Source organism: Chiloscyllium plagiosum, unplaced genomic scaffold (assembly GCF_037043375.1).
Source record: "Chiloscyllium plagiosum isolate Xiang-an unplaced genomic scaffold, Cpla_swu_hap1 HiC_scaffold_26, whole genome shotgun sequence".
Taxonomy (NCBI): domain Eukaryota; kingdom Metazoa; phylum Chordata; class Chondrichthyes; order Orectolobiformes; family Hemiscylliidae; genus Chiloscyllium; species Chiloscyllium plagiosum.
In genome coordinates this window covers 43,574,547-43,590,398 of record NW_028270164.1, presented here as the reverse complement: position 1 = coordinate 43,590,398, position 15,852 = coordinate 43,574,547, and the positions used below count along the sequence as shown (strand labels likewise).

The window sequence follows — 15,852 nt, the reverse complement described above, 5'->3', positions numbered from 1 at the left end:
TTTCACACACGGTGTGCATGTAAGGATTGAGCTGCCAGAGAAAGTGGTAGAGGCAGGTACAGTTACAACATTTAAAAAACATTTGGACAGGTACATGAATAGGAAATGTTTAGAGGGATATGGGGCAAGCACAGATAAGTGGGACAAGTTCAGTTTAGGAAATCTGGTCAGCATGGATGAGTTGAACTGAAAGGTCTGTTTCTGTGCTGTATGATTCTGTAACTTTGTCTGAGGAAAGAAAGTAAAATTAGCTGAAAATAGGCCTTTACCTTCTGTCATGATGAGAAATACTTTAATTAAGAGAGTAAGTTATGAAAAACAAAATGGAACAGCTCAGCAGGTCTGGCACCATCTATGGAGAGAAATCAGAGTTAATGCTTTGGGTCCAGTGACCCTTCCTCCGAAGTGCTAAGTAAGTTGTCAACTTTTACGTACAAATCTGTGAGCTGAAGAGCAGTCTGTGGGTGTATTAGGGAAAAAAATGATCCATTTTGTTTTCTTTGCCAGGAATACTATGACCTGCATTTCCACATTTAATAAATAGCTGTTATCCTGGATTTCTCACTGTTCTAGTTCACCAGGGAATGATTCATTATAAACCTGCTAACCTATGCTTTGTTATTACTTAATCGAAATTTTCTATTGTTGTTCTGGAGGTAACCAAACTATTCTTTAAGAGTAGCTGGAGCATGATACTGCTATAACATCATTCACATTCTATTTATTTCTAACTTTACTTGCAATTTAAACTTGCTGTCTCTATTTGCTCTGCATTAATGCTTAGTTAAGTTGACTATGGTTGCCATCTGCCTATTTGTTTTTATTTTAAAGCATCATTCATGGGACCTGGGCTTTGCTGGCTAGGCTAGTTTTTCTTGCATATCCCTCATGCCTTGGTAAAGGTGAAGCTGAGCTACCTTCCTAAACATATCCTTGGGTTGTGGAGACATCCACAGTCCTGTTAGGAAGGAAATTCTGGAGTGTTGACTCAATGACAGTGAAGGAATGATATAATTCCAAGTGTGGATGGTGTGTGGCTTTAGAAGTTGCCATCACTGCTATTGTTCTCTTGGGTGGTAAAAGTGCAGGTTTGAAAGCACTCAAGGGGGTAAATATTGAATGTGGTAGATAGCGTGCTGATCAAGTAGGCTGCTGTGATCTGGATGGTGTCCTGCTTCCGGAGTATTGTTAGAGTTGCACCCATCCAAGCAAGAGGAAATCACACACCTACCTTGTGTCTTGTAGACAGACACAGGGAGAAAGGTGAGTTTTTTGCCACAGAATTTCTCAGTTGTAACCTACTTTTGAAGCTGCAGTATTGATATGGCTTGTCCAGTTCAGATTCTGGTCAATGGTAGCCCCAGGATATTGATAGTGGGGGATTAGTGATAGTAATGAATATTAAGGGATGACATTTATATTCTATCCTTTTGGAGATGGCCATTGCTTGACACTTGTGACACAAATGTTACTTGCTACTTGCCAGCCCAAGCCTGAATGTTGGCCATGTCTTACTGCAAACGTAAGAGATGCCTGTAAGAAGTGGGTAACCAACTGACCTATTTAAAGGCCTAAGAAGGATATTTAATGGAGACCAACTTGAATTCTTGTGCTGGCCTCAGGTCCCCACAGATAGCAGAGGGCAGTTTAGTTGTTTTGAGGCAGTATCCCTGTGGTAGACTGGGGGACCAACACTCCAGGATAGTTTAAGAGGCCCCACTCCCTGCCTGCTAAATGCAGCAGCTGAAGGCCACGTTATGCAGAGACTGTCCCTTAACCAGTGGTGGCTTGGTTTAATGAATCTATTTTTAAATTTAACTGTTTGGAGGGAGGATGCAGGTTCCAAGAGTTTGGATAGAATCTGAGTGACCATTTCTTAGTTTAGAAATCTGAATTCCCTTTGCATCTGATGTCAGAATTCAGAAGTCGACAGTGAAAATCCTGTCCGATTTCTTGATGTGAAGAGATGAAATCTTCAAGGAAGATAAGAATATTGTAATGATATGGCTAAACAAAATCCCTAGATGACCACCACTGTTGTAACTGTTGGTCACCATAAGATAGATTTGTTACCAACATCCTTTTCTTTTTAGGTTGAGATCTGCAGGATCAGCTTTTTCTTCTGTAGTAGAGGAAAACCATTAGGTAACAAGAAGAGGCTTTTGACTTAAACAGGATGTATTTTATTACATGATTGGAATCGGGTACAAATTACAGTGGTATGATAAATATTGTCACTGAGACTTTGAGGCATGGTGGCTCAGTGGTTTGCACTGCTGCCTCACAACACCAGGGCCCAGGTTCGATCCCAGTCCTGGGCAGACTGTCTGTGTGGAGTTTGCACATTCTCCCCGTATCTGCATGGTATTCCTCCAGGTATTCCGGTTTCCTCCCACAGTCCAAAGATGTGCAGGTCAGGTGAATTGGCCATGCTAAATTGCCTATCGTGCTAGGTGTATTAGTCAGAGGGAAATGGGTCTGGGTGGGTTACTCTTCGGAGGGTCGGTGTGGACTTGTTGGGCTGAAGGGTCTGTTTCTACACTGTAGGGAATCTAATCTTAAAAAAAAAAGTCTTACCTCCTTTGGGATTCCTACGTGTTCTACTTTTCCTCATCTAAGTCCTTATGACCTTATCAGATTGGGTGGGGTTTAATGCAGCCTTCACATTAACTATGTCAGAACCATTTTCTTATACATCTCTTTCCCGTGCCTCAACCCCCCCCCCCCCCCCCCCCTCCCCCCCACACACACACCTTTGATCCCCAAACTTTGATACCTGTAATTAATATTTATATGTTCATGTACACTTAAGGAAAAGAAGAGTGCAGGACAGTATTTATTTCTTTTACTAGTTTTTCTGCACTGCTTTTATCTTTCCCATTATTTTTACCTGTTGCTGCTGCTTTATGGGCTTTTGTCCTTTTTGATAGTGTTCCCTTAAGAACTATAGGCCGGGCATCGACAAATTGCAAGGTTGTTGGATAGATTTCTGCCTGCAGATGGCGGTTGTATCAAAAGAATAATGGCAACACATTGGCTTCACTCTACAAGCCAAATTTGGAGACATGGAATGCAAGAACTAAGGTCTGGATACAGATAGGTCTCCTTAATATAGAAAGCGGATTTTGTATTTTCAAGCTATTGGATTCTAGGAGAGCTGTGCTTTCAAAGCATTGGACTTTTTAAAAAATGGAGCAGCAATCTGTTATTGTCCTTTTTAAAGACAGAGCAAGAGAAACAAAGAAACAATAAAGTTAGGCGCAGGAGTAGGCCTTTGAGCCAGTACCACAATTCAATATGATCATGGCTGATCATGCAACCTCAATATCCCATTCCTGTTTTCTTTCCATATCTCTTGATCTCTTTAGCTGAAAGGGCCATGTCCAGCTCCCTCTTGAATCTATCTAATGAACTGCCCCCAACAGCTTCCTGTGGGAGAGAATGGCTGTGTCCTGAGTGGCTAATCCCTTAGTCTTAGAATGTAACCCCTAGTTTTGGACTTACTCAACATCAGGAATTTTCCTCCTTCATCTAGTTTGTCCAGTCCCATCAGGTTTTTATGTTTCTGAGATTGCCCTGATACTTCTTAATTACAGCCAGTACAAGCACAGACAATCCAGTCTTTCTTCATATGTCAATCCTGCCATCCTGGGAATGTGTCTGGTGAACCTTTGTTGGACTCCCTCAACAGAAAGAATGTCCTTCCTCAGACAAGGGGACCAAAACTATGTGCAAAGTGCTCACTGTGCAGCCTTTCGTTTTGTTTGTACTTGTAAGTTCAGCCTTTTTGCTTTTAAGAAAAGAGACTCTTTGAAGTCTCTTGTATCTTGAAAGAACTTAAATTTTCAACTCTGACTAATTTTCAGTGTGCCCTTCCTTTTTTAAATCCCCAAGACTCATATCCTCTCAATGGTCCGATGTTGTCAATACAATCAAATTTAATTTGTTTTTGGTAACCTGGGCATAATTTTAAATTCAAATCTGGTTGCTTTAACATTAAAACACAGCCCCAAGCTAATGGTTACATTTTATCAATTCTCAGCACTCTCTGCACCTGTCAGCTAGTCCCAGACAAGCGTGCTGTCAATCTCTCAGCTCAAATGCACCCTCTCTCTCTCTTTCAACTTTGTAACAATATGGAATTTGGGAAGTATGGGAATGTTTGGAACTTTTTTAATTTAAAAAATATCCCAAGAAAGCGGAAAGGTTCAAATTAACCTGTGATAGGAAATCTGTGATAATTAGATATGTGAGGGTAACAATTGCAGTAGGGAAACCACAAGAGTGCCAGGATAGCAGAAGTGATATAAGAACAAAGATAGGTTATCTAATGCTGGAACCTTATGGGATTCCCGGGATGTCAACAGTGAGGAGTTATTCTTTACGAACTTAGGTGTTGGATGAGTTTTCTGCTCATTGGCTGAGCTTTAGGAAGTCAGGTTGGATGTTGTGTAATGACTGTAATATTTTACCTGCCTGTATTTTTGATTGTGGACTGCAATGGGAAAAGGACTGTTTTAAAAAACCAAGAATTATGGAAGGGATTGCTCCACTTTTTAAAAGATATTTACTGAAATTCATTCAAAGTGGTGTTTACGCTTTTGCTTTGGAACCAACTTTTCCCACAGCCTGAACAGATGGGTTGGCACTAGGTTGGCATTATGAGATTCAGCCAGTAGCAAATACTTGCTTGGTTTTGTTAGGTTGTGAACAGCTGTAGGTGATAAAGACCATCTGCTTTCCAACAATTATGTAGTTGGTTCCTGGGCAGCTGAATAGCTTGTGGGTGTGAATGATATTTCCAGAAGCCTTTGGACCTCTGGAAGGGGAGATATTGTGTATCTCTGCAGTACAAGATATCCAAAGCATGAAGAAAGCCAGTTGTCTTCCCCATGAGTTGCAAGTAACCTATTGCTTATAACTACTAAGTAAAACATTTTATAAATTGTGAATCAATCATGTGTGCCTCCTGCATGGAAGTGAAAAGTAGGGAAAAGACTGAAGAACGACAAGACCAGGCAAAAAAAAATCACCTCAAAGAACATTATGGATAGGAACCCATGAATTGTCTTCCTATTTCTTTGCCTTCATTCATAACTGTAAGAGTGAGTATTTTAAGGAAGTTACAGTTTTAACAATTAGTAATATGTTGACAGTTCAAAATCATGTATCTATAGGTAGAATCCATTTATTTGTAACAGATAATAATACTTGTTAGGTTCAGAAACCTGGTCTGTGCTTTCTGTTTGCCTGGGTCCAAATAGACAGGTAAATTGAGAAATCTTTCATACTTTGATTAAAATCTTTAACTTTTTGTGATGACTCCAGGAATAGTGAGGCTTGTTTTCCAGCATGCTATCCCTTTGAGGCATGACATGTCATATAGTACTGCTGTTGAACATATCTTGGTTAACAAGAAGGACTGATATTAATCTGAGTTCATTATCTTTAAAAGAGTTATCCAATTAGTATTATTTCTTTGCCTTTGCCCATAACCTGGCATTTACTTGCTCCTCCAATTACTACAGGGTGTCTTCACTTAAAGTCGGGTTGCATTTCTGAAACTCTCAATATTTAAGTGAAAAGATGTCAAGTGAAGTGTAATTTCCCACACAAATCAATGATAATGCTCAAGCAAGGGTCAATTTTTGCCAGGGAAAACTTATGTAAAAGTTGAAATATTGTCACATAATGTTAACACTCTGCATTCCTAGCTGAAATAACTGGCAAAACAAATTATTGAACGCAACAAATGCTGTATAAATTCAAATTAGACAATACTCACTAGTTTCTCTTAAGCAATCTCTTAAGTTATCTTGGGATAACTTGCTTCCACTCTTGATAGGTTTTGAGATGGCCAGTAAGTCCAATACTCAACACATGTGGAATGTGTTGCTTGGAAGGTCAATATCTTTGTGTTGATGCCTTCCCAAATTAACCTTGTCTCATTTTCATTTGGTCACTAAGTTGTTGGAGATGTTTGACATATTCAGAAGCGCTCGAGAATATCCCTAAAGCATTTCAGTGGAGGTGAATTTAGAGCCTCATTTGTGGACATTTTGGCTTGGTTGAAAACTTTGGTGGTGTAGCACCCTTTTTATCATTGGGCTTTGAGGATCTTTAAAATGATGGGTTTCAAATTTAAAGCAACATGTGGTAGTGAGATCCTGATGCAATTAATGGGATGATAGGTCAGAATCACTAAAATCTTTTCTTAAAAAAACATTGCCAAGGACTGTTGGGCAGTTTGCTTTTTTTTTTGCTTTTCCCATTACATCTCTAAAATTTACTAGCATAATTGATTCTTCTGTTTGCTTTGGCACTGTGCTTTGATTTCAACGGTCAGACCACTTTTTATTTATGTGTTTCGGTTTCCTTGGGTTGGTGACATCATTTCCATCACCTTGTCTGTGATTTGGAAAACTTTCTTTTTCTTTGTCAAATCTCAAGTGGATGGTGGTGTTTCAGCAACATCTTCTTCAGCTCATTGATTCTTAAGCTGCATCTGTTCAACAATTCTTCTGCATGGAATTGAATAGTTGCACCAGGTCAGCTTTGCCTGGATCAAAGCAAGCCTGCCTCTGCAAGGTCATGATTTCATGCTGAATCTTGGTCAAGGTCATTAGGCCAATGGCACTCTGGTTACAATTTCCATCACATACTGTTCAGGCACGTCACCATGACTTCTTCCCAATCAAGTGCAACATTGTCAATGCCCTTGAGAGTACTGATGTCTAGCCACTATTTTCTGACGGTGCATTATTGCCATTTGTTGCCTTGATAGGAGAAACTACTGTGGAAGTTGTAGGCCTTGAATGTGCTCTTGCTCCCTTATCCATGGGCTCAATGAAGTTATGTTCATGAGTAGGAAAAGCACCTTCACATTTTCAAAAACTTCCTTGAGGCTGATGGGCTGACATAGACAATTATCTAATAGGAAGCAATATTTAGTCTGGCACAATATGCTTACAGGCAATGATGGCAATCTGAGAAAATGATTCCTGAAAAGAATATCCCCATCATCCAGGTTTTTTATTTGAGCGCCAGTTGATACTCAGATGCATCTAGGAGTAACTCCTTAATGTCCATGGTGACCCAGTTTGGTTCACCACTCAGAGATTAAAATCTCCTGAAGCATTCCGACCAAGCATAAGGGACAGGTAATCTTTGACAGTTTTGTCTTTTCTACTCTTAAAATATATATTCACTGGGGCATAGGTTTCATAAATATTGAAATCTTGTTTTTGATGTTAAAAATCACACAACACTAGGTTATAGTCCAACAGATTTATTTAGAAGCATTAGCTTTCTGAGCACTGCTCCTTCATCAGGTGGTTGTGGAGAATAAGATCGTAAGACATAGAATTTGTGGCAAAAGTTTACAGTGTGATGCAACTGAAATTATATAATGATCTATCATTCCCCTAGTCAGCGTCCCTTTTCTTCATTCATCTTGTATACTCCAATATGTCATGTGTGTTTTACCTGATAATCATCAACGATCTCATCTTCCTGTCCGACTGTTGAAACCTTTGGATTCTAGTGAATTTTGAGAAGATTTGTAGCTGAGGTTGAGGTTCTGGATGTAAGTTTGCTTGCTGAGCTGGAAGGTTTGTTTTCAGATGTTTCGTCACCATACTAGGTAACATCATCAGTGAGCCTTCGGTGAAGCACTGGTGGTATGGCCCACTTTTTATTTATGTGTTTAGGTTTCCTTGGGTTGGTGACATCATTTCCTGTGGTGATGTCATTTTCAGTTCTTTTTCTCAGGGATGGTAAATGGGATCCAAGTAAGTATGTTTGGTGTTAGAGTTCTGTTTGGAATACCATGCTTCTAGGAATTGTCATGCATGCCTATGTTTGGCTTGTCCTAGGTTGGATGTGTTGTCCAAGTCGAAGTGGTGTCCTTCCTTATAGGTATGTAAAGCTACTAATGAGAGTGGGTTTTGTCTTTTTGTGGCTAGTTGATGTTCATGTATCCTGGTGGCTAGTTTTTTACCTGTTTGTCCAATGTAGTGTTTATTACAGTTCTTACAAGGTATTTTTTAAAGGATATTAGTTTTGTGTGTTGTCTGTATAGGGTCTTTCAAGTTAATTAGCTGCTGCTTTAATGTGTTAGTGGGTTTGTGGGCTACCATGATGCCAAGAAGTCTGATTGGTCTGGCAGTCATTTCTGAGATGTCTTTGATGTAGGGGAGAGTGGCTAGAGTTCCTGGTTGCGTTTCGTCTGCTTGTTTGGGTTTGTTGCTGAGAAATTAGTGGACTGTGTTCATTGGGTACCCGTTCTTTTTGAATACACTGTATAGGTGATTTTCCTCTGCTCTTCTATCTCGGTGTCTTTGGTCTTCAGGAATTCTTGGGTGGAGTGGATGGAGTGACGTGAGTCTTCTACTAAGTGTTTTGGTCTTTGGTGTAGCTCCTTGGCTAACCTGTAAGTTGGTGTTCCAGGTAGTGAGACTATGGGTCTGAGGGCGGCTCCTAGCTTGTGAATTTTGGGTAATCCCTAGAAGCATGATGTGTTGGATCCATCTGGTTTCATTTTTGGAAGTCGGTCTTACTTATTTCTCTAGATTTCTGAAGTATTTTTGAATAGGGCTGTGATTCGGTTCTCTAGTTATGGGGTCGGGTCTATCACCACTTGTTGGTAAGTAAGTATTGGTATTGCAAGCAGTGTTAGCTTTCTCAATGTTGTCTCTTTGATTTAAAATGACTGTCAAGCATCCTTTGTCTGCAGATAAGATAACAATGTTTTTTATCTTTTTTTAGTCCGTCCAATGCTTTTCTTTCTTGTGTATTGAGTGAGTTTTCATCCTTTTTCCTGCTTAATGTTGATGCGATTGTCTGTCTGATGGTTTGTTGGGTTTCTTCTGTGAGTTGGTTATCTTTCAGTGTTGTTTCTAATGCTTCTAAGACATGCAGTGAGCAAACTTACATCCAGAACCTCAACCTCAGTTACAAATTTTCTCAAAATCGCTAATACCCATGGGCGCAATATGCTAAAACAGGCTCAAAAATGAGAAACCAATGCCATCAACTAGCCACAAAAAGACATGACCCACTCTCACCAGTATCTTTACATACAGAAGAGGAAGGACACTGCTTCGACTGGGACAAAACATCCATCCTAGGACAAGCCAAACAGAGACATGCATGAGAATTTGTAAAAGCATGGCATTCCAACCGGAACTCTATCAGCAAACACATTGACTTGCATCCCATTTACCTTCTCCCTGAGAAAAATAACAAGAAATGACATCACCACAGGAAATTATGTCACCACAGGAAATGATGTCATCAACCCAAAGAAACCTAAACACATAAATAAAAAGCAGGCCATAACACTAGTGCTTCACTGATAATGGAGATGAAACGTCTGAAAACAAACCTTCCACCTCAGTGAGCAAACGTACATCCACCTTTGGATTGTATTATTGGATTATTGTAAATGGAAGAAATGAATTTTTAAGTTTCTCAAGGAGAATTATTTTCCTAAGGGCCTCATAACAATGGCCTTTAGTGTCCACATTCAATTACCAAAATTAACTTTCTGGATTCTCTCATTCTATATGTCAGTCCTGGCTGTTTCTGGAGGTTCCAAAACTTCTGTTATGTGCCTAATGGACCAATTTGTACATAAAGAGATTAGTCTGTTTTTTTTTGTTGCCATCTCATAACATGGAAGCCTCCTCAAAATGCATGGCATAAGTTCCATGTGAACTGCCAGTCAACCAGTTTTTTTTTTGCATGAGCAATGTTCAGTTTTCTTTTGATCAACTTATCTGTTTCACTATTTCTTCAAAGAACTTTTAAAAATCTCCATAACCCTTCCAACTAACTTTGTTAGGGCTGGCACAAATTTACAGTTCCCTATTGGGTCTTGAGCTGGAATCGGATCTTTTTATCAAAACATCCCTCTGACTCAGAGGTTTTATTCTTTTTTTAAGTTCCAGGCTTTCTTAATTGGAATATCATTTTCATGCTCTTTCTTGTTTCATGTCTCTTCCTTTTTGCCTTTGCAATTCTAGTTCCTGTTTCTTAAATGATCTTTCTTTTTTCTTTTCTCTCTCTGAAGTACTTTTTCCTTTTCCTCTCAAGTCTTTTATTTTCCTTTTTCTGAAATTCTATCTCTATCTTTTGTTTATCCAGTTTTAATCTGTGCCAGTGTAATTTTATCTTTCAATTATATTCATTCCTTTGTCTCTCTTACTTCAATATTCAATATTTCTGGTCACTGATTTTGAATTTCAGGTTTCCTAACCTGAGATCTAATAACTATCTGCAAGTGCTATAACACACTCAGCAAAATGCAATGGACAATCCTTTTCAAGAATCATAATCTATCACAAACTCCTGCATTAACTCATTTTCATCTAATGTAGCCATTTTGATAGTATAAACTAATGCACAAGAAACTGGCTCATCCTTTTTAGTTTCTTTTTAACGACACATCCAATTACACATAGAATCATAACATCACTACAGTGTGGAAGCAGACCATTTGGGCCCATCAAGTTGGCAGAACTCTCTGAAGAGCATCCCATGCAGACCCAGACCCAGACCGCTCACCTATCCCTGTAATCCTGCATTTACTATGGCTACTGCATCTAACTGACACACCCCTACTATGAGTAATTTAGTATGGCCAATCCACCTAACCAGCACATCTTTGAACTGTTGGAGGAAACCATGCAGACACAGAGGGAATTTGCAAACTCCACACAGTTGCCCTAGGCTAGGATTGAACCCGGGTCCCTGGTGATGTGAGACAGCATTGTAACCACCGCGCCATTATGCCACCCAGTTTTCTAGCTTTTGGTTATCCTGAGGATATTTATGTTACAACTGAGATTGGAAGAGTGTGCTGTTTCTCTCTAGTCCAATTATTTCACCAGTCATAGCTTAAAGTAAACGTTTCACCTAATTACCAATATGGGGAATTATACATTCAATAATTAGAATAAAAATATCTACAAACCAACTTTCTTTGATAAACAATAAAATTATTGATTTGTCATAAAACAAGACTTATTCAACAGAGATGCAAATCACATTAGCATAGAGCTTGAATATTTACCCGTCTAACACACAGGCACACTTGCATTTATACAGTTCAGGTTTGAAATGGTCAAAATGACTTTCAGTGTCTTGACATACAGTTGTCAATAAACACAGGCAGCTGTCACTCAGACCTTTCAGATGCAGTTTGTCTAGGAAATGTCCAATAACTGTTTCACAGGCTTTTCAGAATGTAGCTGCATCCGTATTTCAGTTATCACACCTAACCATCAAAAGAGTTTTCTCAGCAAGGCAGATAATGAGCTGAGTAATTTTTTCTGTCTCTCAGTAAACATTATGCCAGCTGAACCACAAACAGTTGTAAAACTATAAACTTTGGCATATGATTTCTAGTAAATAAATCCAAGCAATTAGCTTAAGCCATGTAACTTCCAAGCAATGGCATCCTCAAAGTGCCAATGTGTCCTTTAATTGATCTTTTCAAAAAAAGGTTCAGGTATTTTCCCAGTCTTTTCAAATTAACTACCGTCCACCATCTTTTAAGCAAGCATTCTTAAAAGAATATTAATGCTGAAGAGTTGTCTTAACAGTACAGTGAAGCATTTGCAATTCTCCCCTTCTATGGTAACATCCCAATACCAAAGGAGGAGTGGAAGATTGTGGCTAAGCCTCCATATATTTCCGCCCTTAACTCCATTTACCATCTGGGGTGCGTTCTATCTGGACAGCTTGACTTTTGTTTACTTTAGGCACTGTCAATCTATGAAGTATTTCCTATGTTTAATCTAACCTTATCTAATGTTTCAACTCCTGTGGTACCAATTTTTTCTTTTAGGGAAGAAAGGTATGTTTAAAAGGAAAATTTCCACAGTTAACTTTATAGTTCATGTTCTTTTTGTAGAGAAACTTCGAGCAGTCTTCAGGCAGTCTTATGCCTGGAGTAAGAAGAAGGGGGATGCGGGGGATGGGTGCCTCTGACAATGGAATTGTTGAGTACAGCAAACAAATAGTGTGCTGTTGGTATGCTATCCTATTTAACAATTTCCAGCCATCGCTATTAGATTAATCTACCTCTTTAAAACAACCCGATTAATGTCAAAGAATGCAGCTCAAGGACATGGGGCCTAGTATAAACAGATGATGGATGTTTCACACAATAGGTTAGTTTCAAGCTGATTACACTGGCTGCAACTGCAGTATGAAAACAAAACTATTCTCAGAAATTTTGATGGCTTTTTTATCATTTAAAATCACTCAAACTGATTGTACTCGTACCTCTTATGTCATTAAAAATGGCTGGATTTTGCTTCAGGTTGTGCATCAGATTTTGTAAGAATATTCTCCATGAAGCTGATTTGCCACCTTTGGGAAATGTTGGCTTGAGTGTTACACTGCTTGTCAGTGCTATTTACAAACCTGCATTGCTGTTCCTGTTGAAATAAAAATAGCTGCAATTGGCTAAGGATGAAACAAAACTGAAAACAGGATAGCTTTGTATTTAGCCCAGTGTCAATTGATGTTTAGTAAGTGTTGTGCTTTTGGCGGTAACAACTCAAACTAACACTTGGACAGTGAAATTTGTTCTGAATAGTTAGGAAATTATTATTATTGTTATTATTATTATTATTATTATTATTAGAAATAGATTAATGCATTTAGGATGAAACTTGTCAGTTTACTTTATCCTGATAAGTGACTCTGCTCCTAAGGAGTAAGATAATGTATGTGATAAACAGATACAATACATTTAAATTAAAATGTATTAGATTCTTTAAGCTTTGCTTCCAGTGGATCTGTTTTTAATATTTTCAATGTGCATATGTATGTTTTGCAGATTCTGAGGTGCTATACACATGTAGTATTTAGAACACTTTCTATGAATTGAGATTGTCACTACCATTTACAAAGGCAATCCAGAGATAGCTGTCAGAAGATAACTGCCAGGCCATTTGTCACACATGAAATAACGAAAAATGAAATTCCAGAACTACAAATGCTGTTTAAGTGTGAAGTCCCTAGATCTTGATGCACCAGGAGAAGATGGGAACAGTGGGGATCAAAAATCAGGAATAGTAAAATTCTCATTAAAATAAGAATTTATTTTAATGTGAGATTTAGAAGAACAAGTAAGTATCCTTTATCCTGCAAGTGATCACTTGAGATGCTTTCCAGAGAAAAACCTGTGGTGGTGAGGGTTCTCTAAGCCCAAAGATGTCTTGGGTAAAGGCATCAAGCACATGTTGGGATCCTTATTTGTCCATGAAATCCATGTATCTTTGGTCTGAAGTGGATGAATGCTTCCTACTTGCCATAATGGGATTTAATAAACGATTCTGCACCCAACAAATGGGTATCACACAGCCAAATTTTAAGGAATGTATGATTTTACTGAGGGAGCTTTTTGATTTCTGTGCTTGGGAGTTGCACCAACTGATGGTTATCACAGCATAATTATATCAATTAACTTTTAAGGAGTTGAATGAATATCCTCTAACAGCATGATCAAAGGCCAGATAAAGATCAAAAGTTTAAGGTTAACATGAGTTTCATTACTTTTGGGAATGTTGCAGTTCAAGACTATGTACTTACGACATATTGACATAAATGACGTATTTGATATTTGGCATTTTCACATGTTTACCTGGAAGGAATGGGGCCTGAGGATAAATTTCTATAATTGCTACAGCTAATCACATCTGATGGGTGAGTAGAAAATTAAAGGGTCACTTTAAGGGAGTTTCATGGAGGGTTTCCTGTCCATTAGCTCTAATGATTCTCTCAATTCTCTGCTGTTCCCTCATCATATATACACCAAGTCCCTATGGCACCATGCTCACACCATTCAGTGTTCAGACACTGAGGAGCTGCTTACCACCACCTAGATCTTTCTGGGATGCTCACCACTGGGATTATATTTAAATCTCAACTGTTCATAAATTCATATGCTGCAAGCCAGGAAAAGCTCTTCACAATTAGTGTAGAAAGAATTGAGATGGCTGACAGAGACAGATTGACCCTCCAATTTGTTGACAGGGACCTGGAGGTCCTGGTGGATGGATGCTGCACAGCAGAGTTATCCTGTTTCCTGTGGACCAGCAGAGGGGATTATGCCACCAAGCTGGCCAGTCTGGTCTGAAGTTGCTATCCCAGATCAATGTGGTCCATGGTCCAGAGGAACACCCAGCCATGCAGGAAGAAAATTATTGGATGTAGGTTTGCTCGTTGAGCTGGAAGGTTCATTTCCAGATATTTCATCACCCTACTAGGTAACATCTTCAGTGGGCCTCCGGGTGAAGCACTGTTGATGATTCCTGCTTTCTATTTATATGTTTGGATTTCTTTGGGTTGGTGATGTCATTTCCTGTGGTGATGTAATTTCCTGTTCCTTTTCTCAGGGGGTGTTAGATGGGGGTCTAACTCTATGTGTTGTTGATAGAGTTCCGGTTGGAATACCATGCTTCCAGGAATTCTCGTGCATGTCTCTGTTTGCCTTGTTCTAGGATGGATGGGTTGTCCCAGTCGAAGTGATGTCCTTCCTTATCTATATGTGAGGATACTCGTGAGAGAGAGTCATGTCATTTTGTGGTTAGTTGATGTTCATGTATCCTGGTGGCTAGTTTTCTGACTGTTTGTCCAATGTAGTGTTTGTTACAGTTCTTGCATGGTATAAAACAAACACAAGCCCCCTGAGAAAAAGAAGAGGAAATTACATCACCACAGGAAATGACATCACCACACAAAATGACATCATTAACCCAAATAAATCCAAACATATAAATAGAAAACAGGATTCATCAGTAGTGCTTCGCCTGGAGGCCCACTGAAAATGTTACCTAGTAGGGTGACGAAACATCTGGAAATGAACCTTCCAGCTCAGCAAGCAAACCTACATCCAGAACCTCAACAGGAGCTACATATCTTCTCAAAACTCGCTAAGAAAATTAATGATATAATGGTTGTGCATATTTCAAGATTAGATGCCATCATCTTCTCTCTTCTTCGTTACATCCACTGTAATTCTAACTGTAACTCTATTACTGCAATTGCTTACCACCAAGGCACACGGTCTCCCACTTTCATCATAGCATGCAGCATCTTACTCAAGGCTTATTATCTCCACCTTTCCCCAGATTACTAAACCTTCCTGCACTTCCATTCACACGCTCAGGTCAGCTCACCTCATGCTTTCCCTCCATGGTGCCAACACCAATGCCTGAATCAACTCACCCATCCCTCCCTTGAGCTCACTTCAGGGAGAAAAACAGCCCACAACACGGTTGAAAGAGTCAAGACAGGTGGTGGTGTGCTGGACATACATCTCCTCATGCCATACAGGACAACTATGCCCACAAGACAACTACCACAGAGGAGGTTAGAGTGCACTTGTAGTGATACCAAGATCCATGACCCAACAACCAAGTACGTTTCATTGTAAGGTACTGTGCTGCTTTTCCATTGCAACCACTGTGAACACACTGTTGCCATATTTTGCAACTCATTCCCTTTCTTAACCTCTACAGGTACCAGCAGCATCTGGTCAGTCTCTGCTCTCTTAAAAGAGCAACCTTTCCTGTCTGCATCTCCTCTTCCATCCCTGAAGAAGAAATCTCTGACTACTCAGGATGCACTGGCAAGCATACTCGTTGCATCCTCCACCAGCTCAGATTCCAACACCTTGATTGGTAGTTTAATTAGGTTTGAAGTGGGCACAATGTGGTGAGCATATCACTGCCACATATTACTGCCATAACAGCTCTTACGGTCACCTTCCCAACAGTACAAGGAAAACGAGCTCCACACCAGCCGTAAACTGAGGAATTGCACTGGAAGGAAAAG

The 15,852-nt window shown here is 39.4% G+C and overlaps 1 protein-coding gene across 3 annotated transcripts in view; it reads left to right on the top strand.

The window, feature by feature from the left end:
* pacsin1b (protein kinase C and casein kinase substrate in neurons 1b) overlaps positions 1 to 15,852 on the top strand; it is a 390,938-nt gene that overhangs the window by 73,746 nt on the left and 301,340 nt on the right. The window lies entirely within an intron of this gene.